Source organism: Onychomys torridus, chromosome 5, assembly GCF_903995425.1.
Source record: "Onychomys torridus chromosome 5, mOncTor1.1, whole genome shotgun sequence".
In the NCBI taxonomy this organism is placed as follows: domain Eukaryota; kingdom Metazoa; phylum Chordata; class Mammalia; order Rodentia; family Cricetidae; genus Onychomys; species Onychomys torridus.
In genome coordinates this window covers 25821405-25844547 of record NC_050447.1, presented here as the reverse complement: position 1 = coordinate 25844547, position 23143 = coordinate 25821405, and positions in this window count along the sequence as shown.

The window sequence follows — 23143 nt, the reverse complement described above, 5'->3', positions numbered from 1 at the left end:
TTGACAGGTTTTTTTCCCCTCCAATCATGTTTAGATCTGTCTTAGGTCTCTGGGTCATCCATCCTCACAGCTCCAGGCTGTGTCAGAGGTGGGTTTATTCTCCTGGCATGTGTTTAAGCTAGACCAGTCATTTGTTGGTCACTCCTTCAGTCGTTCAGCCGTCCTTACCCAAGCACATCCCATAAGCAGGACAGACTGCAAGCAGAAGGTTACATATCTTGGTTGTTGTCCCAATCCCTACACTTGAAGTCTTAGCTGATCATAGGAGATGGCCAATTCAAAGCTACAGATTTGCCATTGCTAGGATTCTTGGGAGTTTCCCTTGTACTCGGTTTCTAGATGACCCCCAAAATTCCCTTCCTTTCCAGTAGTCTCTTTCAGTTACCCCCACACACCTGATCACTCATGTTCTCAGCAGTCCACTCACGAAAGCTCTTCTATTTCACCTTCCTAGAGTGATCTAAGTGTCCCCCCTTGAACCCTTCTTGGTATCTAGTTTCTCGGGGTCTGTTGTTGTAGCACAGTTATCATTTATTTTACAAGGTAATATTCACTTATGAGTGAGTACATGTCTTTCTGGGTCTGGGTTACCTCACTCAGGATGGTTTTGGTTTTTTGTTTTTTAGTTCCATCCATTTGCCTGCAAATTTCATGATGGCACTATTTTTAGCAGTTGAATCATACTCTATTGTGTAAATGTACTACATTTTCTTTATCCATTCCTCAGTTAAGGGATATCTAAGTTGTTTCCAGGTTCTGGACATTTCAAATAAGGCTGCTATAAACATAATTGAGCAACGCGCTTATAGTATGATTGAGTATCCTTTAGATATGTGTCTCGTTGTTCCATATCTTCTCCAGCATGAATGGTCACTTCTGTTTTTGATCTAAGCCATTCTGACAGGTGTATAATGGAAGCTCATAGTCCTTTTGATTTGGATTTCCCTGATGGCTAAGGGTGTTCAACATTTCAAGTGTTTGTTTGCAATTTGAGACCTTGGAAGAACAATACCCAACTTCACATGGAAAACAAAATAGCATGATAGCTAAAATGATCCTGTATAATAGAAGAACTTCCAGAGGTATCATCCATCTTGATCATATTTTTTTTGAAAAAATATTCAGAAAATGTTGATTGATTGAGATAGAACAGTATCACTTGAATTTTCACAGAATATTATATACATCAGAAGAAATATTTTAATAGAATGAATGCTAAACATGTGTACTTTGTGTAAGAGTAGAACATGTAGCAAAAATTCCTGAGAATAAGTATATATTTTTATTAGGGGCCATATCATTGATTACTTTTACTCACTCTTATGTGGAGTGAGATTATACAATATAAATTAAATTTACTAGGTTTTCAGAATAGTGCTACCATCTTGGAACAAAGAAACCTGTAATTCTATTTTTTATATGAGAAAAGCAATTAATAAAATATATCCAACCAGCATAATACACTTCAGTTAATTTTTATTATGTCCTCTTCAATGTAGGTAGAACCATTTTGCTTCTAAACAAGAGTAAATGGCCATATCCAAAGTGACTTTCGAAGTGCAACTAAATGAAAATTGGTTAATTTAGAAATAACCAAATGTCCTATTGACTCTGTTCTTTTCCTTACAGAATCTTCTCAGTTTCATAAGTTCCTATTTGTTAATTATTGATATTAGTAACCTGTGCTATAGTGTTCTGTTCAGGAAGTTGTCTTTTTTCCCAATGCATTCACGGCTATACCCCACTTTCTCTTCTAACAGTTTAAATGTATGTGGATTTATGTTGATGTCTTTGATCCACTTGGATTTGAGATTTGTAAAGGGTAAAAAATATGAATCTATTTACATTCTTCTACATGGAGAGGTCCAGTTCGACCACCACCATTTGTTGAAGAAGTCTATTCCTGACTTCTTTATTAAAAAATCTCATAACTATAGGTGTGTGAATTTATGTCTTGGCCTTTGATTCAAACACATTGATCAAATTGTCTGTTTTTATGTCAGTGCCATGATGTATTTATCATTATGGTTCTGTAGTACAGCTTGAAATCAGGTATGATGATACCTCCAGAAGTTCTATTATTGTTCAGAATTGTTTTAGCTGCCCTGTTTTTGTTGTTGTTTTCTTTCCAAATGAAGTTGAGTATTGGCCTTTTAAAATGTATAAAGAATTTTGTTGGAATTTTGATGGAAAGTACCTGAATGTGTCTGCATTAGGTATTCTGCTATATGTGATGGTTGTTGTCTTAGTGTTTTAGGTGAACTTCTGAAGTGGGAGTGGGAGTGGCTCTGACTTTTTGCATCCTCTCCAGACCTTTTCCTTACAGTGAGTTGTCTCACCTAATCTTGACATATGTTTTTGTGCCTGGTCTTACTGTATCTTCTTGTGCCTTGTTGGACTGATGATCCTGGTGAGCCTACTCTTTTCTAGAAGAAGACAAGTTATTAGCAGGAGTGGATCTGGGGGAGAAGGGATGTGAGGGAGGGAGTAGGAAGAGTGAAGGGAGGAGAAGCAGTGGTCAGGATGTATTGTATGAGGCAGAATAAATAAAAACATTAAAAACCCAAATGTCAAATGAGAATAGGTAGGCCAGATTTCATAAAACAAAATCATAAAGAGATTTGTGAGTTATGAAAGGCATATGGCAAGATCATGTGACAGAGAACTACCTGTTTCCTCCAGGAAGTGAGAATAGACATCTGCTGACCACAGGACTCTTGTAGTTTTATAGTAGGAAAGGTAGTGATATCAACACCTTTGAAATGAGTTTGGAAGCTTCCTAGAAGACAAGAAAGGAAAATGGCTCACTGAATACTTTGATTGCAATCTGAAGGTATTTTCACTGGTGGATGTTAGAGCTAGTCAGATTCAGGAAGCATGAAAACTATAAGAATGTAAGAATTATTTTAAGCAGCCAAATATTCAGTAGTTTATTAACAAGTAATAAAAAACAGTTTGAAAGACTTATCATGTTGTAGTCCTGGGTCATGGGGATCCTATAACTTTGGGTCTGCAGGATCAGCCCCTTCACATGCTCCAGCAGATCATAGATGGGGTGGATATGGGATGGGCCAACTCAGAGTCCAATACTGATGATGTATCAAAATCCAGAGACCAGACCAATGACTCAATGCAATAAACACTGAAAAGTAACTACAGAACTAAATGATTGTGTGATTTACTGTGTCTTACTACAGCTTCCACAATGAGATTTTTCTTTTCTTATCTTTTTTTCTCTTCTCTTTTAAATTTTTTCTTGTTTTATCCTAGAGGGAATAGGGGTTACAAGTAGAGAGTAGATGGCAAGGGACAGGGAGATGAGTAGGATGGAAATGCATGATGTGAAATCCACAGAGAATCAATAGGAAGTCACATTTGAAGAAAAATATATTTATCACATGCTTCTGAAGAGAAAAATAACCAATGCCTTCTTATCAAAGCTTGACCTCTTGGTCATCACTGATTCTTTACATTTTCTTTTGTGATCCTCTTAAAATGTACTCTTTATCTTTACTATACTGACCCCTGTATGGTTTACATTTCCTATTCTTTTACAGCTCATAATTGTATACCACTACCACCACCACCAGCCTTTCCAGGAATGCTCTTTCCTTTTGTGCTAAGTCTTCATGATTCTGCTTTAGTAGATATCTACCCTTTGGCCATAGTAGAACTGACTTATTCTGAAAATTTTACTGTGTCTTTCAATTCAATACTTAGTTGTTACAGTTGGCTAAAGATTGCTTTACATTTAATGCAAAGAAGAAAACAAAACACAACAAACAAAATATTTGTTTTTTTCAACCATGGTATCTTTTTGACCATGTTGATTGAAAGTAGTGCATCTAATCAAAGATTTATACAGAACTATTTAAGGGAATGGGGACATTTTTTGTTTCTTTAGGAATTTCACAGATAAGTTAGGAAGTCTTTGGCATTATCTTTTTCAAACTGGTAAAGAAGGAAATATAGAATGAAAATGGAGAGAAATGGTAAATAGAGACATATTCCTCAACATTTTTGCATCTTTATGAGTAATGTCTAAAGCTACTAATAAAATTACTCAACTTCAGGTTTAACTATGTTATGATATTGGACATCAGTGACCCTGAACCACTAACATTCAGTTAATACTTAAGTACTTATTTTAGCAAGAGTTATTTGCAAGGCAGAAAAGCAGACATTGTAATGTTCATTTAGAAAACCAGAAGTTGTGCACAATGCTTTGAGAAGTCACAAAAAAATACATTTTTTGAAAATTTAATAGCAATTAAAATATTGTGAAAGAAAAATTAAAGTAGAAATACAGATTATATTTGATAAGAAGATGATATTCATTTAGAATTACAATAACATTATGTGAATGTATGAAACAGTGGGAAGTCATCTTTCAACACATATTGATGATGGGATGCCTTTACAGAATCTGGTCAAATTAACCGTGAAGAATAGTGTATTTGGATAATGACAATTTCCCTGATGAAAAAGGACATTTTATCAGGAAAGTGACAGCAGAATGAAAACAGGAAGTACTTTTGTAACCACACAGGGCTTACTCCTATACACCAGGGATTAAAAGGAAGGAAATTAAGTATATATAATTACTTGAAAAGTGAAGTTTGGCTTTTAAGATGCTTTAAGGCAAGACTTGTTAAAGTTTAATGTCTATTGTAATAAGTTATAGCTCTTAAGCATAAAAATCTCCAGTCCTTTCAGTCAATGTTCATTAATATTCATTAAGTCTTGGGTAAAGCCTATGAATATACATTGTTCCGATGTACTCAAAGAGTGACCACTACTGGTCCATTGTGATTTAAACAAAGAAAATGTAAAGTGAGTAAAAGTATAGTTTGTAATTACCCCTGACAATAGCCAAATGTGTGCTGTTTCCTCTAATCTAAGTTACATGTAAAGTTGTTTAAAATTCTTTCAAAACCAACATCTGAGAATAAACTTGAGACCAACTGACTTGAAGGCAGAAAAAGCAGTGATGAAGTATATAGAAAAAGGTGAAGAGAAAGCATTCTCAATTGTGCTGCAAGCAGATGAATTCATTGGAAATTTCTGAATTTTTCATTTTAGTAGAACAGCTAATAGATGTTGGGTAGAATATATAAGTAGTGATAATTTGCAGAGAATATTGAATTCCAGGAACTATTTAAGAGGTGATTTGGAATCTAATTCATGTGTTTTTCAATTCATGAGCTGTCCTGCCATTATCATATAAAATTTTACATGTATATATATGTAAATTTTCATGTGTCGCTTATGCATTAACAAAGGAAGAAAAACTAACAAAAAAAGAGTTGGCTGCACTTTATATATAAATGAAACAAGTCAGAAGTAGTAATACATATAACAACAAAAGATCAGATTTAAAAGGTACAATAATAGAAATAAAAATTTTAACCACCTTTGCATCCCTGGGATGAAACCTACTTGATCATAGTGGATAATTGTTTTGATGTGTTCTTGGAGTCTGTTTGCCAATATTTTATTGAGTATTTTTGCATCAATGTTCATGAGGGAGATTGGTCTGTACTTCTCTTTCATTGTAGCTCTTTGTTTGGCTTGGGAATCAGGGTAATTGTAGCCTCATAGAAAGAGTTTGATAAGGTTCCTTCTATTTCTATTGTGTGGAACAATTTAAAAATATTGGTATCCTTATTTGAAGATCTGGTAGAATTCTGTATTGAAACCATGTGGTCCTGGGTTTGTTTTTTTTGTTTTTTTTTTTGTTTGTTTTGTTTTTGTCTGGGAGACTTTTAATGATGTTTCTATTTTCTTAGGGGTAATTGGACTATTTAAATGGTTTATCTGGTCCTGATTTAACTTAGGTATGTGGTACGTATCCAGAAAATTATCCATTTCTTTTAGATTTCCCAGTTTTGTGGGGAGTACAGGTTGTTGAACTATGACTTGATTATTCTCTGGATTTCCTCATTGTTAGTTGTTATGTCTCCCTTTTCATTTCTGACTTTGCTAATTTGGATGCCCTCTCTCTGCTTTTTGGTTAGTTTGGATAAGGTCTTGTGGGTGATGGGGGGTGATGGAGGGCAAGAGTCAGGGGAAGGAGAGCTTAGGGGAGTGGGAGGTCCTGGCTGGGTCAGGAGCCAAGTGGGAGAACAAGGAAAGAGATACCATGATAAATGAAGAGCCCATGGGAGTAGGAAGAGGCACAGTGCTTGAGAGGTCCCTAGAATTCCACAAAGATACCTCGACTGTGGACTACTGGCAATGGTCAAGGGAGTGCCTGGGCTGACCTGCTCTGGTGATCAGATGGCTTAGCACCCTAACTGTCATGATGGAACTCTCATCCAATGACTGATGGAAGCAGACACAGGGATCTGCAGCCAGGCTCCAGGTAGAGCTACATGAGTCCAAATGTCAAGACGGATTGTATGGGCAAGAGATATTGAGACCATGATTGGAAAAAGCACAGGGACAAATAGCGAAACTAGTGGAAACACATGAGGTATGGACCAATAGCTGAGGAGCCCCCATGGAACTGGACCAGACCCTCTGTATAAGTGAGACAGTTGATTAGCATGAACTGTTTAGGAGGCCCCCAGGCAGTGGGACAGGGACCTGTCCTTGGTGCATGAGCTGGCTTTTTGGAACCTAGGGCCTATGCTGAAACACTTGGCTTAGCCTTGGTGTAGGGAGGAGGGGGATGGACTTCAGCTGAATCGACTAGGCTGGGCTGGCTCCCCAGAGGAGACCTTGCCCTGGGAGGGGGAGTGGGGAGCGGCTTGCGGGAAGGGCTGGAGGTTGAGGGGGAGTCTGTGGCTGATATGTAAAATTAAATTAATTATAAAATTTAAAAAAATGGAAATGAAAATTTGTGGAACTTTGCATAGAAGTAGTAGACAATGTAATAGGAGTTAACAAAAACTATTAAAAGTAGGGTGAAAATCCTGGAAGTCAATCATAAATCACTAAGGTTGGTCAATGAATATTAATAAACAATTTACATTATGTTGATGGAGTCCTCCTGTCTTGACTACCTGCTCCCAAATAACCAACATAGAAGCTTGTTACTATTTATAAATGATTGGCCAATAGCTCAGGCTTGTTACTAGCTAACTCTTACAATTAAACAACCCATATTTGTTATCTATGCTTTGCCACATTGCTCATGGCTTGTTACCTCATTTTCTATAAAGTCCTGCTTCCTCAGCAGCTGGCTGGCATCTCTTCTGACTCTGTTCTTTTTCATCCTAGTGTCCTCAGTTTGATCATACCATATAACTTTATCCTGACTTGCTATTGACCAATCTACTTCTTTATTAACCAATGAGAGTGATACCTATTCACAGTGAATAGAAGGATTATTCCACAGCCTTTCTCAATTTTTGTATAATTAAAAAGGAAGGATTTCACCTTAACATAGTATAATTATATATAACAAAGTAGTTATTAAGTAAGAATTACAGTTAAAATGTCCAGTCTATTTGTATTTGTCTAATTTAGAAAAAAAGATTCAATTACCTATCTTATCTTGGTGAGTCTAAAGTTTTCTATTTAATTTATTCTTTATCATATCTAAGGAAAGCTTTTAAGTTTAACTATCTAGTCTTTAACTCAGTCAAAGGTCCCAGAAAGATAAAATACTTCCTAATGACAGGGACATCAGACTGTTTGAACATTCACGGAAAGTTCCTCTGTAAAGTTGGGGCATCCAATTCTGGCCTACAGGCCTAGCATATCTCATAGTATTTCCTGTGAAGCAGGGAATTTTGAAGAACTGTCTTACCTTGTTTTGACAAACTTTAGCAGTCACCTTTTTTTGTGTCTCATTAGTCTAGTTTGGACAATATATTGTTAGCAATTGAGGCAAGGGCAGTTTCTATGCCCACATGACTAGCTTCTGTTATAAAGAAAGCAAACTCCATACACAATTTCTTCAAAGCCCATCATCTTTAAAGTAGATTGGTGCTTCCAGGAGCAAATCTGTCTCAAATATGACTATAAACTTGACTATTATAGATAACTATTAATCTGTATTTCTTAATTATATATTACAATTTTAAATGAGCTACATAAACACAATACTTTAAACAAAGTAGAAACATACAAATGGTATAACAAAATTAACTTTAGATTTGTATCAATAAACTAAAATCCATACCAATGTAAAATACTTAATATTAATAGTTGTTTTTGGATTAACGTAGATTCAATAATCGACCCTTTTATCCTATCATTTCTATAACCTCCCTTTTCTTTTTAGAATCATATCCTGGTCCTTGAATATAATCTCCCTTATTTAGCTTTTTTTCCCTAATCATTACCAATAACAACTTGTAACCCACCCTTCTTAAATGATAATAAATATCCATAACCCATTTTTTGGGAGTGTGGATATAGTTTTCTAGACTATTTCCTGCTGAATGGAGGTGCTGGTAATCTTTCAGGGACCCTTGAAAAAATCAAGGTAATTGCTAAAGTCTTGGCTGTAGTATTCTGTGAAGCTGGATCATCTCCATTTCCAGTCTGGATATTGTTCTAAATGCTGGATCATTTGGGCCATTATATTCATTGGTGTCTGGCCCCCTTGCTGTGAAAATACATAAACTTTTAAAGACAGCATATAGGTCTGTATTAGTACAAATAGATTGTGCATTGTACACAAGACAGTTAAAGTTAAAATTTTTGTGTTATATGTTTAAGCAGGTAAATACACATCACATGTTTCATTTCATAGTTCTTCTTTTTTTTATTTTGTTTCATGTTTTTAGCCAGGATTTTCAGAGTGTCTTCCTTGATCTAAGCTGATTTTCATTATCCCAGAATGAATCCATAGGCCTCTTATTTCCTGTGGAAATAAAAGCATAACCTCTCCTCCAAGTAACATACCTTTTGACTTAAATTTCAAAATCAAGATGCTTTTAAAGTATATTGGTTGTTTTAATCCAGAAGTTTCCATAATACAATATATTTTAGTAGCCAAAAAACTCAAAGACAAAACAATAATATACAGGATTCACACTCTCTTGTGTATTTCCCATCTTTATGTGTCTTACTATATTTTTATTACTCTATTACTTTTTTAAAGGACTTTATTATTTTAAACTATATTTTTAAATATTTTTCTCTCTCCCAAGCCTATGTATATTTTCTAAACATATCATGACCTGTTTAGAGGCTCTTTTAGTCTTAATCTGCCCTTAATGTGTATCTGTAACCTTTTTTGACTGTGTGAGCAAAAACAAACAAACTATTGTATAACTTAGATCATGGCATACTGTAGGTGGATCCTTACCCTTGGTTCCCTGAGAGTTTATTCTCATGATTGAAGCATGTTTGTATCCCAAGTCTGGGAAGTTTCTGTGTCCACACAGCCACTACCCCTGATATTGTGCCACCAGCTGATCATCATACTGTACAAGTGTGTGACAGCAGGTTCTGTTAAATGAGCCACCTGCTTTTGCCAACAGTGCTAAGCCAGGAAGTTGCCTTTTAAAGCAGTCATGCCTCTGCTCACCTTCAGCAAGTAGAGCCCACCCAAGAAAATGCACCTACCAAGAAGCTGTGCTTGACTCCATTCTTGTATGTCTATAATACCTTTTTAAACTTTTCTCAGGTTTTATGCAGAAATTCAGTTGAAATATCCAGTCCATTTGTATTTGGCAAATTTAGAGAAAATATTCAATTATCTTTCTTAACTTGGTGAGTCTAAAGTTTTATGTGTGTGTGTGTGTGTGTGTGAGTGTGTAAACATTCTTTTATTAACATAATTTTACATCTGTTGTCTTAGTGGAGGAGGTGTAATTTGTACCATTATCGAATATGAATAAACTGAAATCTTGGAATTACAGGCTGACATATTGGGAAAGGGATGCCAGATGTTGAGCATCTCATAACTGCATCTATTTTTCTAAGATGTGCATCTGGTATGTTATGGACAAAAGAAAGGAGGGGTTATAATGGTTTTATAGTCTGGAATAAACACTAATTTACTTACTATCAGATCAACATTGATATTTGTAAATTTAGCCCAATGATACATGAGAACATAGCAGAAATCAGAGCTCTAATAGGCAGAAGTAGCTCTAGTCAGGCAGTAACAAAATATACTCACAAATAGAAGCTGAAAGCTAAATGCCATCAACAACTACTACTTGTGAGTCTCTTTGTAAGTCTCTTTTGTAAGTCTCTTTGTAAGACAATGCAACTAACCAAGGTTCTGATTAAGAAGAATCCCGGTGTTGCGTCATCCTTGCTGGTCGACGTGGGCGCGACATGTGGTGGCCCGTATGGAGAAAATGGAGAAATGTACGTATGGGGAAAATTACCAGTCTCTCTCCGGATTCAGAACTTATTACAGTCAGGCGGTACCGGTAAGTTCTCAGGAAAAAAGAAAACCCTGAGGATCCGTGACAAAAGTGGGTAACGCTCACCTGTAGAAGGGAGAGCGGGATAGCAGAGCTGCGATAAAAACAGACAGGTAATTCTAGAGCCGAAATAAAAGTGGACGGGTAATTACAAAAGCAAAGTCAACAAGGGAAACCTGTTCTGCGACTATAGTGGACGGGTAATTTGCATAACAAAACAAGCAGGTAAAGCAAAACCAGCAGGTGAAACAAAACAAACAGGGAAACTGGAGGACTGGAGCAGTTCTGCAGAGGCTTTGAGAAACCTCCGAAAAACTTCTCAAATTGAGAAAAAAAAAAAAAAAAAAAAGAAGTATACTAACATGGGCGCTTCCTCCTCGCACCCAATTTTTCTGGCCCTTAACGAGCTGCTTCTCTCTAAGAAATTGAAAATAAAAAAACACACCCTAGCACGGTTTCTACAAGAGTGCGATGTAGTTGCTCCTTGGGTTTGCAATTTCAGGAAGCCTTACAGTGCCTTCCTGGGAGAAATTGGGAAGAGACCTAGATTTGGATACTGGAGCAGATCGCAGTATCATAGCTAGCAAAGATTGGCCTCGGGGTTGGCCTATACAGGCTTCCTCACAAACATTGCAGGGATTGGGTTATGCCAGTGTTCCAAATATTAGTGCAAATTTGTTAAATTGGCAAGATTCAGAAGGTCACTCTGGCATTATGCAACCCTATGTCCTTGAGCTTCCAGTGTCCCTCTGGGGGAGGGATCTTACGAAATCCATGGGCTTTCAGTTGAGTAATGAATACTCCAAATAATCTAAAAATATTATGAAAAACATGAGGTGTCATCCTGATTTTGGCCTGGGAAAATTTTTACAAGGCAGAAAGGAGCCAATACAAACAATACCTAGGAAACCCAAACAAGGGTTGGGTTTTTCCTAGGGGCTGCTGAGGAGGGCATTCCCATATCCTGGGTAAAGGAGGAGCCAGTTTGGGTTCCTCAGTGGCCACTCTCCTCTGAGAAATTACATGCTGCATATCAATTAGTAAAAGAACAATTAGAGAAAGGGCACATTAAACCCTCCCTTTCTCCCTGGAATACACCCATATTTGTCATCAAGAAGAAATCAGGAAAATGGAGATTGTTACATGATCTTAGAGCTATAAATGAACAAATGAGAATTATGGGACCTGTACAGCGTGGTCTTCCATTGCTGTCAGCCTTGCCTGAAAATTGGCCTATTATTGTGGTAGATATTAAAGACTGCTTCTTTTCCATTCCACTGAATAGCAAAGACAGTGAGAGATTCGCTTTTACTTTACCATCCACTAATCATGAGGAACCTGATAAAAGATATCAGTGGGTTGTATTGCCACAAGGCATGGCCAACAGTCCTACCATGTGTCAATTATTTGTAGCAACTGCTTTAGAACCCTTGAGAGCACGTTTTTCCTGGCCTGGGATGCCTCCATTATATGGATGATATACTGTTAGCAGCTAAAGAAGAGAGCATTCTTCAAGAAGCATATAGCTCACTTGTAGAACTGCTAAAGCAAAAGGGACTCTGTATTGCCCCTGAGAAGATGCAACAGAGCAAAGTTGTCAATTATCTTTGCTCTAAAATAACTAATCATCATATCATGCCACAAAAGGTAGAGTTAAGGAAGGATCATCTTTACACATTGAATGATTTTCAGAAATTATTAGGAGATATAAATTAGATAAAAAAAAGTTTAGGAATGGCCAATTATGAATTAAAACCATTATATGATATTTTAATTGGAGATGCAGCCTTGGATTCACTGAGGCAATTAACCAATGCAGCCCGAGAAGCCTTAACAAAATTAGAGGATAGGCTACAAAGAGCTTTTCTTCAAAGAGTGCAAAATAATGATGATATTACCCTGTGCATTCTGCCTACCCAGTTACAACCTACGGGAATTTTATGGCAAAAAGGACCCTTGTTATGGATTTATACTAAAATCTCACCTGCAAAATCAATTGAGTATTATCCTACTGCTGTAGCATTACTTGCGCAACAGAGTATTCAGCAATGTTTGCAATATTTTGGGACATCACCACAAACGCTAGTTGTTCCTTATGATTCTACTCAAGTCAAGGTATTATGTGCTGCCATAGATGATTGGTCAATACTGCGTTGTACCTATCCAGGACACATAGATTGCCATTATCCTAAACATCCACTATTAACTTTCTTTAAAGAACATCCTGTAGTTTTCCCTAAAGTAACTGCTTCGCAGCCCATTCCAGTAACAAGTGTTATATTTACAGATGGGTCTAAGACAGGCTGTGGTGCTTATATGGTGGATTCTAATGAACCTGTAAAGCATCAATTCTTGCCAGGTGCACCTCAACAGGTGGAACTTTCAATAGTTCTTGAAGTTTTCAAGGCTTGTCCATTTGCATTTAAGTTAGTGTCAGATTCTAGTTATGTTGTTAATGCTTTGAAAAGCCTTGAATGTGCAGGGCCCATAAAATCTTCTAGCCCGGTTAGCTCATTGTTTGGCCAATTACAGAAACTGATCTGGCAACATAAGAATCCCTTTTTTGTGAAACACATCCGCGCACATACCAGTCTGCCAGGTCCGTTGGCTAAAGGCAATGATATAGTGGACCAGTGTACTAGACAGGAATGGATGTTTGTGGCTTCTGCCATACAACGAGCACATGCTTTCCACAAAGAATTTCATGTTAATGCAAGGACATTACAACAAAAGTTTTCTATCTCACTTGTGGATGCACAAAAGGTGGTACTAGATTGTCCCCAATGTGTCATTTTTCATCATCCTTCTGGATTAGGAGTTAACCCTCGTGGTTTGCTCCCCTTAAAAATATGGCAAATGGATGTTACACACATCTCTGAATTTGGACGTGTCAAATATGTACATGTATCTGTTGATACCTGTTCTGGAATCATTCATGCCACCCCAATGGCAGGAGAAAAAGCCTCTCATGTTATTGCTCATTGCTTAGAAGCTTGGGCAGCATGGGGTAAGCCTCAACAGTTAAAGACAGACAATGGTCCTGCATATACCGGACAGAAGTTCGCTTCCTTCTGTCAACAGATGAATGTGCAACTTATACATGGCCTACCATATAATCCACAAGGTCAAGGCATTGTGGAGCGTGCACATCGCTCCTTGAAAGAGTTGCTTCAAAAACATAAAAGGGGAATAGGCTATGGCCGTACTCCTAAGGACAGACTTTCTCTTGCATTATTTACTCTGAATTTTTTTAATTTGGATGCTTCTGATTGTTATGCTGCAGATTTATCTAAAAAGTTGTCTAGTTATCTTTTAGGCAATTGGACCGGAGAGTTCGATAACCTGATGGACCAGCTGAGAGTGGCTATTGTCACGGTGAATTCGACTCGAGTGGACACCGGACTGGTGGAGGGATTGTCTTCCTGGATTGCTACAGCCATGGATCACATGAAGGAGTGGGCAGGAATAGGAGCCCTAGTAGGCTTACTGGTGCTCACCTTCCTAGTATGCTTGTGGTGCATTTGTCGCATTAGGATCTCACAGCGTCGCCATGCAGCCATGATTGTCCAAGCCTTTATGGCCATTGATGCAGGACAGTCCCCCCAAGCCTGGTTGGCTACTTTAAAAGATATTTAGGCACAGGATGCGAGGCCTGTGCACTGCACTTGAGGTTATGATACGCTGACCTCAAGAAGAGCAAGTCTGATTGCATGTGGGTTGGTACCCTAACTCCCACCTCTGTGAAAAGGGTATCGGACGGGTCTAGTGTTCTCTGGGTGGACGACGCCTGGACAAACATTAGTACATGTTCCATTTTAGCAGAGATCAGACCTCTACTCTTGCCTGTTGCTCTGTAAAACAAAAAGGGGGAAACTGTAGAGAGCTGCGTGTAGCAGCACTCTAAAGATGGTGCTGGCTTCTACCCTCTGCCTTCCCAATGGCAAACACTCTTTATGGTAAACAGCTCCTTATTTGGCTATGGCTGGATTCATGTGCTGCTGGCATATGAGTGAATCTGTGGACAGTGCCCACGTGGCTGCCTGGGGTTGGCAGCCCAGCCCTACTTAGGTGCTGGGAGAGGCTTGCCCAGGAGAGAGAAAGACAATGCAACTAACCAAGGTTCTGATTAAACTGTATTAAGAAGAATCCCGGTGTTGCATCATCCTTGCTGGTTGAGGTGGGCACGACAGAGACTGATATCCTGCTGGTGTCATTCATCAAGGTGAGGTCATAATAAACTAGAAAGAATTCTAATTCCACTCACTACTGTCTGAAGAAGAGGTCAGACACATAAACATAGAGAGAAAAGGTGGGTCACAAGACAGACAGATCACAGGTGTTATAGAAGAGGGAAGATCTTGCCCTGTCAGAAGTTACCAGAAGTTGAGGAGGCAGTAATGTGAAGCTTTCTTCATTACAGCATCCACAGGGAGTCTGACCCTGAATTTAGAATTACTGGGCTCTACAAGTGTGTAAGAATTAATTCATAATAATTTAAAAGTCAAAAAATATGTTGTTATTTGTTATTGAATCTCAATAAAATTATAACAATATAAGAATGTGCTTTTTCAATGATTATAGAATGAAAGACTATGTGAGAATATATTATTATATATAATCCTAAAAATAAATACATTTATATCTCATTTTTAATATAAAATTTTTGAACTGTTCTCCACATATAGGAAAAACCAATATTTTAAAACTGCCTTAACCTACTGTTAAAAATTATTTATATTAATTATGTGTATATGTCTATGTCTGTGTCTATATTTATGTCCCTGAGTGGGCATGTGAATGGAAGTGCAGGTGCTTGTACCAGGCTTTTTCTTTTGGGCAACCAACTAGCTCCCAAATCATGACACAGAGACTTACTTTTAGTTTTGAATTCATGGCTTAGCTTAGGCATGTCTCTGGTTAGCTCTTTTGACTAAAATTAACCTGTTTCTCTTTATCTAACTTTTTTTCAGAGGGCTTTTTAATCTTTTTTTTTTTTTACTTTCTTGCTGTCTTTGTCTCTGGGTGGCTGATGGTTGCCTGGCTTCTGGCCCCTGGCAACTCCCTCATTCTCTCCTACTTCTTCTTTTTTCTTATGAACCTGGATTTTTCTTCCTGTATATTCTCTCTCCCTGGCAGTCCTGCATATCCTTTTTCTACCTAGGTATTAGCTGTTCAGCTTTTCATTAGACCAATCAGGTGCATTAGTTACGCAAGTTGAAGCAAATATAACACATCTTTTTACAATTAAAAAAATACAGCATAAACAAAAGTGAAACATCTTTACACTGTTAAAATAATGTTCTGCAGTTTAAACAAACACATCTTTGCCCAGTTAAAATAATATCCCACAACAGATGCCATGGATTTTACTTCCCATACCTGTTTCTAAATTATATATGCGTATACACGCATGAATACATTTGTGTGGTTCTATTGATGGACTCTGGAGTTTCAGTAATGTTAGAAAATTGTTTTATAATTGCTTTAATTTTCAAAATTACATTTTGAGGAAGACTTTTTCTAAATTTCCCAGGCTCACCTAAAACATATAATGCTATTCATTGAGGTTCTAGACTTTCATCAACATGCCTACCTCTAAGATATGTTTTGTACTTTCAATTTCCCTTTTAAACTAGTATCTGAGAAAAGATCACACATTAAATTTGCATGTTATGTTTCATTATTTTTGTGTAGTATAAAATCAAGAATAAAAATGCTCTCATTTATCCTGACTGGTTGTTTATCATAACACATTTTTGACAATTTCACATAGGCCATCAATGTATTGCCCATTAGTTTCTCTTCCCCTCCTTTCACCTCTGCTGATCCCCATTTCCATAACAGCTATTCCCACTTGTACCTCCATGATTTCTTGGAGAAGATCTTATACACTCTGCCTAAGTGTTCACAATTTCAATAGATAAGCTATAGAATGGCATATTGTCATCTCCTGTCTTAATCTTCTAGACTTAAGAATTATTTTGGCACCAGAAGTATTTTGCATAGGTCTCTTCAAAGTTAGGGAGGAATTTTTCTTTTCTCACAATAACACAATGCATGATTAATAATATGATTCAAATGGAGTTTGGAAAGAGATATATTAACTTTAATTGCATGGATTTTACCAAGCAAATTAGAAGATTTGAAAAATTATTTGTTGGGTAAATAGATGTTAAAAACCTTTCTCTTTGAATGTTCTATACTACAGAGTTCTAAATATAAGGCTGTGAATTTGTCACATTCATTGAGTGCTAATTCCCTTAGAAGCTTTGTGTTCTAATTTGGCAGAATTTGTGTTGTTGATCATGTTCTTTGTGTGCTAGTCCCCACTGTAGCTATAAGAACAGAATAGTAATGCACTAGAATCTGTCTTTGCTTCATAGCTTTTGTAATTCTTCCAGAGCACCCAATATTTGACCTTAGAATGAAGCTTTTAAAAATGTATACATTTACGCTACAGAAATTCATATAATGATTTCCTCTTTTGATCTTCTGGACTTTAGAATTCTTCTTACATAAAATGTTTGTGATACAGTCAAAGTTAAGATTGATAAATAGAAAATGAAATTTTAGAGTTACATAACTTTCCAATTAACCACATTAATCCTCTAATTTAAAATGTGTCCCCAAATTTATAAAGTGCCATACTATGGAGCACACTGATCCTTTAACAGAGGTAGAAATTGTGTTCAGATTTGTAAAGTGAGTTAATGACATGCTTCTGGTCTCTATTTCATTGATATTTTCATATACTGTATGTGTATGTGCATACTCATTATCTGTTAATATATGTATGTGATGGGAGCTCAAATATTTTGACTTTTTTTTTTCTGAGACAGAGTTTCTCTGTGTAGCTTTGTGCCTTTCCTGGAACTCACTTTGTAGATCAGGCTGGCCTTGAACTCACAGAGATCTGCCTGCCTCTGCCTTCTGAGTGCTGGGATCAAAGGCGTGCACCACCACTGCCCGGTTTGACATGGTTTTTAGGGATGGGCATTGCTTACTTCATCAGATGTCTTGAAACCAGAAAAATTATTAGTTATATTATTTTTAAATTGTTAGATCAGGAAAACAACTAATGGGCTATATGGTAGATTCATTAGCAATGTCCTCTTATTATTGATTATCCTTTAGAGTTTAGCCATGTCCATGAAACTTGATCTTAGGTACTAAATGGATGCAGGGAAATGGAAAATATATAGCAATGTATCCATTAAATACAAATATTGGCCAATCATAAATCATTGGCAAAGTCTTTAGAGCTCTATAGAGGTATATTTTATTAGTCTTATTTTACATCTCAGGAAACTGAGGCAGAGTAGAGAAATAGAATTTTTATGGTTATACTAACAGACTGTATCACAAGCAAGAGTATAATAAAAAAAAATGCTCATTTCCTAAACCAGAAAATTGTCCATTTTGCATTATCAAATGTTAATTATAAAGATGGTTCAATGAGTAAAGATACTTGATACTAAGCTGATAACTTAAGTTTGGTCTCTAGGACTGACATACTAGAAGGAGAGAAAACCATCTCCTACAAAGTGTCTTTTAACTCCACAAGTACTCAGTATCATGCATGTTTACACACACACACACACACACACACACACACACACACAGAGACACACACACACACACATTTTTTAAAAAACTGTTATATCTTACATCTTGTATCTAAAACCTAATGTCCTTGTCTATACATATTTCTCATAATGATACTATTGTTAGATTACATATCTGAGAATGATGGACCAAAGACTATATTTTTCCATCAGCAAATCAGAAAATTTTTATATTTTAAATTTATAATGGATAGTGATGTATAAATTTACATCAAGATATAACATATTTGTTGTTTTCATATATGCAAAGTCAATAATTTTATCTCTCTATATACCAGTTGGATTTGAATGGTGAATGTACGTATTTGGTGCTTTAGTTAGAGTTTCTTTTGCTGTGAAAGGCACCATGACACACAGAAACTAAAGAAAACATTTAATTGTGGCTAGCTTATATTTCAGAGGTGTAGCCCATTTTACCACTGTAGGGAGCATGCCCGTGTAGGCAGTATGGTACTGGAGAGGTTGGCTGAGAGTTCTACATCTGAATCATTAGGCAGAAAAAAGATCAAGGGAGCTACTGGGCCTGGCTTGAGCTTCTTCAAATACAAAGCCCACTCCCAGTGACACACTTCCTCTAAGGCCACACTTACTCCAAAGAGGCTGTACCTTTCATTGGAGCCTATGAACCTACAGGGGCCATTTTCATTTTTTTTTTTTATTATATTTGTGTTTCCCCTGTCCTCCCCACTCCCACCCCTGCCATCCACCCGGCCCCTCCCCTCCATTCCCATCCCCTCCAGGGCAAAGACTCCCTTGGGGATTCAATTCAACCTGGTGGATTCAGTACAGGCAGGTCCAGTCCCCTCCTTCCAGGCTGAGCAAAGTGTCCCCGCATATGCCCCAGGTTCCAAAGAGCCAGCTCATGCACTAAGAACAGGTCCCTGTCCCACTGCCTGGGTGCCTCCCAAACAGTTCAAGCTATTCAGTTGTCTCACTTATCCAAAGGGTCTGATCCAGTTGAGGGGATTCACAGCTTTTGGTTCATAATTCATGTGTTTCTATTAGTTTGGCTCTTTGTCCCTGCGCTTTTTCCAATCCTGGTCTCAACAATCCACACTCTTACAATCCCTCCTCTTTCTCCACAATTGGACTCCTGGAGCTCCACCTGAGGCCTGGCCAAGGATCTCTGCATCCACTTCCATCAGTTATTGGATGAGAGTTATAGCATGATAGTTAGGGTGTTTGGCCATCTGATCACCAGACTAGGTCAGATCAGGCTTTCTCTCAACCATTGCCAGTAGTCTACAGTGGAGGTATCATTGTGAATTTCTGGGGACCTCTCTAGCACTTTGCTTCTTCCTGTTCTCATGTGGTCTTCATTTATCATGGTGTGTTATCCCTTATTCTTCCTTTCTGTTCTTGATCCAGCTGGGATCTCCTGCTCCCCTAAGCTCTCTTTCCCTTGAACATTTCCATTCATTACCCCCACTCACATCCTGGTTGTTCATGTAGATCTCTCTCATCCATTTCTCTGTCATTGGGTGATCCCTGTGTCTTTCTTAGGGTCTTGTTTTCTAGGTAGCCTACCTGGAGTTGTGAGTAGCTGTCTAGTCATCTTTGTTTTACATCTAGTATCCTCCTATGAGTGAGTACATCCCATGTTTGTCTTTCTGAGTCTGGGTTACCTCATTCAGGATGATTTTTTCTAGATCCGTCCATTTGCCTGCAAACCTCATGGTGTCATTGTTTTTCTCTGCCGAGTAGTACTCCATTGTGTATATGTACCACATTTTCTTTATCCATTCTTCAGTTGAGGGGCATCTAGCTTGTTTCCAGGTTCTGGCTATTATAAACAATGCTGATATGAACATAGCTGAGCAAATGCCCTTATGGTATGATTGAGCATCCTTGGGTATATGCCCAAGAGTGCTATAGCTGGGTCTTGGGGGAGATGGATTCCCAATTTTCTAAGGAAGCACCATATTGATTTCCAAAGTGGCCTTACAAACTTATATTCTTACCAGCAGTGGAGAAGAGTTCCCCATGCTCCATATCCCCTCTATCATAAGCTGTCTTCTGTGTTTTCGATCTTAGCCATTCTGACAGGTATAAGGTGGTATCTTAGAGTCATTTTGATTTGCATTTCCTGGGTAATTAGGGATGTTGGGCAATTCCTTAAATATCTTTCAGCCATTTGAACTTCCTCTGTTGAGAATTCTCTGTTTAGTTCTATAGCCCATTTCTTAATTGGACTGTTGGGCATTTTGATGTCTAATTTCTTGAGTTCTTTATATATTCTGGATATCAGCCCTCTGTCAGATGTGGGGTTGGTGAAGACTTTTTCCCATTCTGTAGGCTATCGCTTTGTCTTATTGACCATGTCCTTTGCTCTGCAAAAGCTTCTCAGTTTCAACAGGTTCCATTGATTGATTGTTTCACTCAGTGTCTGTGCTGTAAGGAGATTAAGGGGATACAAGTTGGAAAGGAAGAAGTCAAGCTTTCCCTACTTGCAGATGGCATGATAGTATATATGGGTGACCCCAAAAATTCAACCAAGGAACTGATACAGCTAATAAACACCTTCAGCAACATTGCAGGATACAAGACCAACTCAAAAAAAAAAATCGGTAGCCCTCCTATATACAATAGAGAGGCTGAGAAGGAAATCAGAGACACATCACCCTTTACAATAGCCACAAATGATACAAAATACCTTGGGTTTACTCTAACTAAGCATGTGAAGGACCTATATGACAAGAACTTTAAGTCCCTGAAAAAAGAAATTGAAGATGTCAGAAAATGGAAAGACCTCCCATGCACATGGATAGGCAGAATTAGCATAGTAAAAATGACAACCTTACCAAAAGCAATCTACAGATTCAACGCAATCCACATCAAAATAGCAATGTAATTCTTCACAGACCTGGAAAGAATAAAACTCATCTTCATATGGAAAAACAAAAAACCCAGGATAGCCAAAAGAATCCTGTATAATAAAACAACATCTGGAGGCATCATGATTCCCAACCTCAAGCTCTACTATAGGGCTACAGTAATAAAAACAGTTTGGTACTGGCATAAAAACCAACATGTGGACCAATGGAATGAAATTGAAGACTCTGACATTAATCCACACACCTATGAACATATAAGTTTTGACAAAGAAGCCAAAACTGTACAATGGAAAAAAGAAAGTATCTTCAACAAATGGTGCTGGTGTAACTGGATGTCAATATGTAGAAGGCTGCAAATAGATCCACATCTGTCACCGTTCACAAAACTTAAGTCTAAGTGGATCAAAGACCTCAACATAAATCCAGTTATTCTGAACCTGATAGAAGAGAAATTAGGAAGTAGTCTTGAACACATTGGTATAGGAGATCACTTCCTAAATATAATACCAGTAGGCCATTTTCATTTTAATCAGCACATTTGGTTTAACTGATGAGAAGGTATTATGTAGAAATTTTAGGACAATTGCAATAAATTTATCTTCAGCTCAAGCCACCATGCTCACGATTAATGTTTTCTCAAATTCATACATGCTAGAATACAGAAAGTATAAGTAACAAAGAATTCAATTGAAAATTGGTTTGTTTAGGGGAAATTGTTAAGATATATTTATTTTTCTAACATCTTCCTAAGATTAAATATTAAGTTATCTGGAAAAATATGAAATCTCTCAAGTACCACAAAAATATTTAGGAAAATAAATACAAAAAATATTATTAAACATGTATAAAATTTACTTGAATTATACAATTATGAACAATGTTCCAATTTCATTGATTTGCAGAATAAATTCTATTATGCAAGAGGAAATTGCTTTATTGTTTAGCATACAAAAGGCTAGAATTATTAGAAGAATTGAACAGTACATATAAAATGCAAAATTGTTTTTGAAACTTAAAGCTTTCCAACTCCAAATTTACTTTAATACAGAATCATTGAAAATAAATGCCATGATTTCAGGGTTGGCTGAAAATAAAATAGGTTTTTAATATCTGCCACCATGGTATTTTTGACAAATTGACAAAGACAGTCCAGTTAATTTAGTATCTAGAGTTTAAATTTTTAGAGAAGAAAATCCACTCACATCTAAATAACTCCAAACCAGTAGACTACATCTTGAAATTATTTAATCTATTTTATAATTTATAAGTAGCTATGTGTCATATTTCATCAATTCTACTTGTGAGTTACACTCTGAAGATGCAATGGAAAATAATGAAGGATGGATGAAAGTTCTTAAAATGCTCGCACATAATTATTTTGATTTAGATGTTGAATAAAATTTAAACACACCTTAAGCAGGTGTCAGTCTCAATGAAGCCCTCAATGAAAAGCTAGGTTTTATTATTTGATATCAATGAATGACATAAGCATCCTCATTTTTTTTTTCATTTTAGCAAGAGATGTTATTGAGTATATATATAATGTAATCAATTGCTCAATATGCTATTTAGATGCAGTTTCTTTTATTAGTGCAAAGACAAATGCCCAGTACATATTTTATAAGCAGATAAGCTACAGCATTTTTTCTTTTTAAAATTACTTCATTATTTTAAATTTTGTGTATATATGTTTGGTGTTTGCTTATGACTGCAGGTCTCTGCAGATGCCAGAGGTGTTAGATTTCCCCGGATCTGAAATTATAAATGGTTATGAGCTACCTGACATGGTTCTGGGAATCAAACTCAAGTCCTTTCTTCTTTTACCTTGCTTAGTCATCTTTCCAGTCACTGAATACTAATGGAATGAATAAATTACTATTTACATTGTCTGGATACTTGTTCTAGTAAAATTCATGCCTAAGAATTAATAAAATGCCTTTTGAAAAGAAGTTGTTGAGAAAAACAGATCAGTGTACCTAAGCAATCATAGATTTTATTGATCCAAAAATATGCTTTGATGAAGAGTTGGTTCTTTGCTGTAGAATTTCCAGGTAAGGTGGCAGGTTAGAAGTTGCATCTGTGTGACACATCTGAGGAGAAGAGCCAAGCTCTAAAAGAAGAGATTATTGTGTGAAATTAAGATGTGAAGACATTTTTCCATTGAGAAACAGCCATCAGCTGCATTTGATACATTGTGCTGATCATACACGAAGCTCCCAGAGAGGAGCTTTTCACTTCTGGGAGTGGGAACCTTTAACACAGCAAACTGGAGGGAACTGTTTGGCTACAGAGATGTAACTATAAGTTGGGAGATCATGGTCAAAGAGGTACCTGGATCCATGTCAGC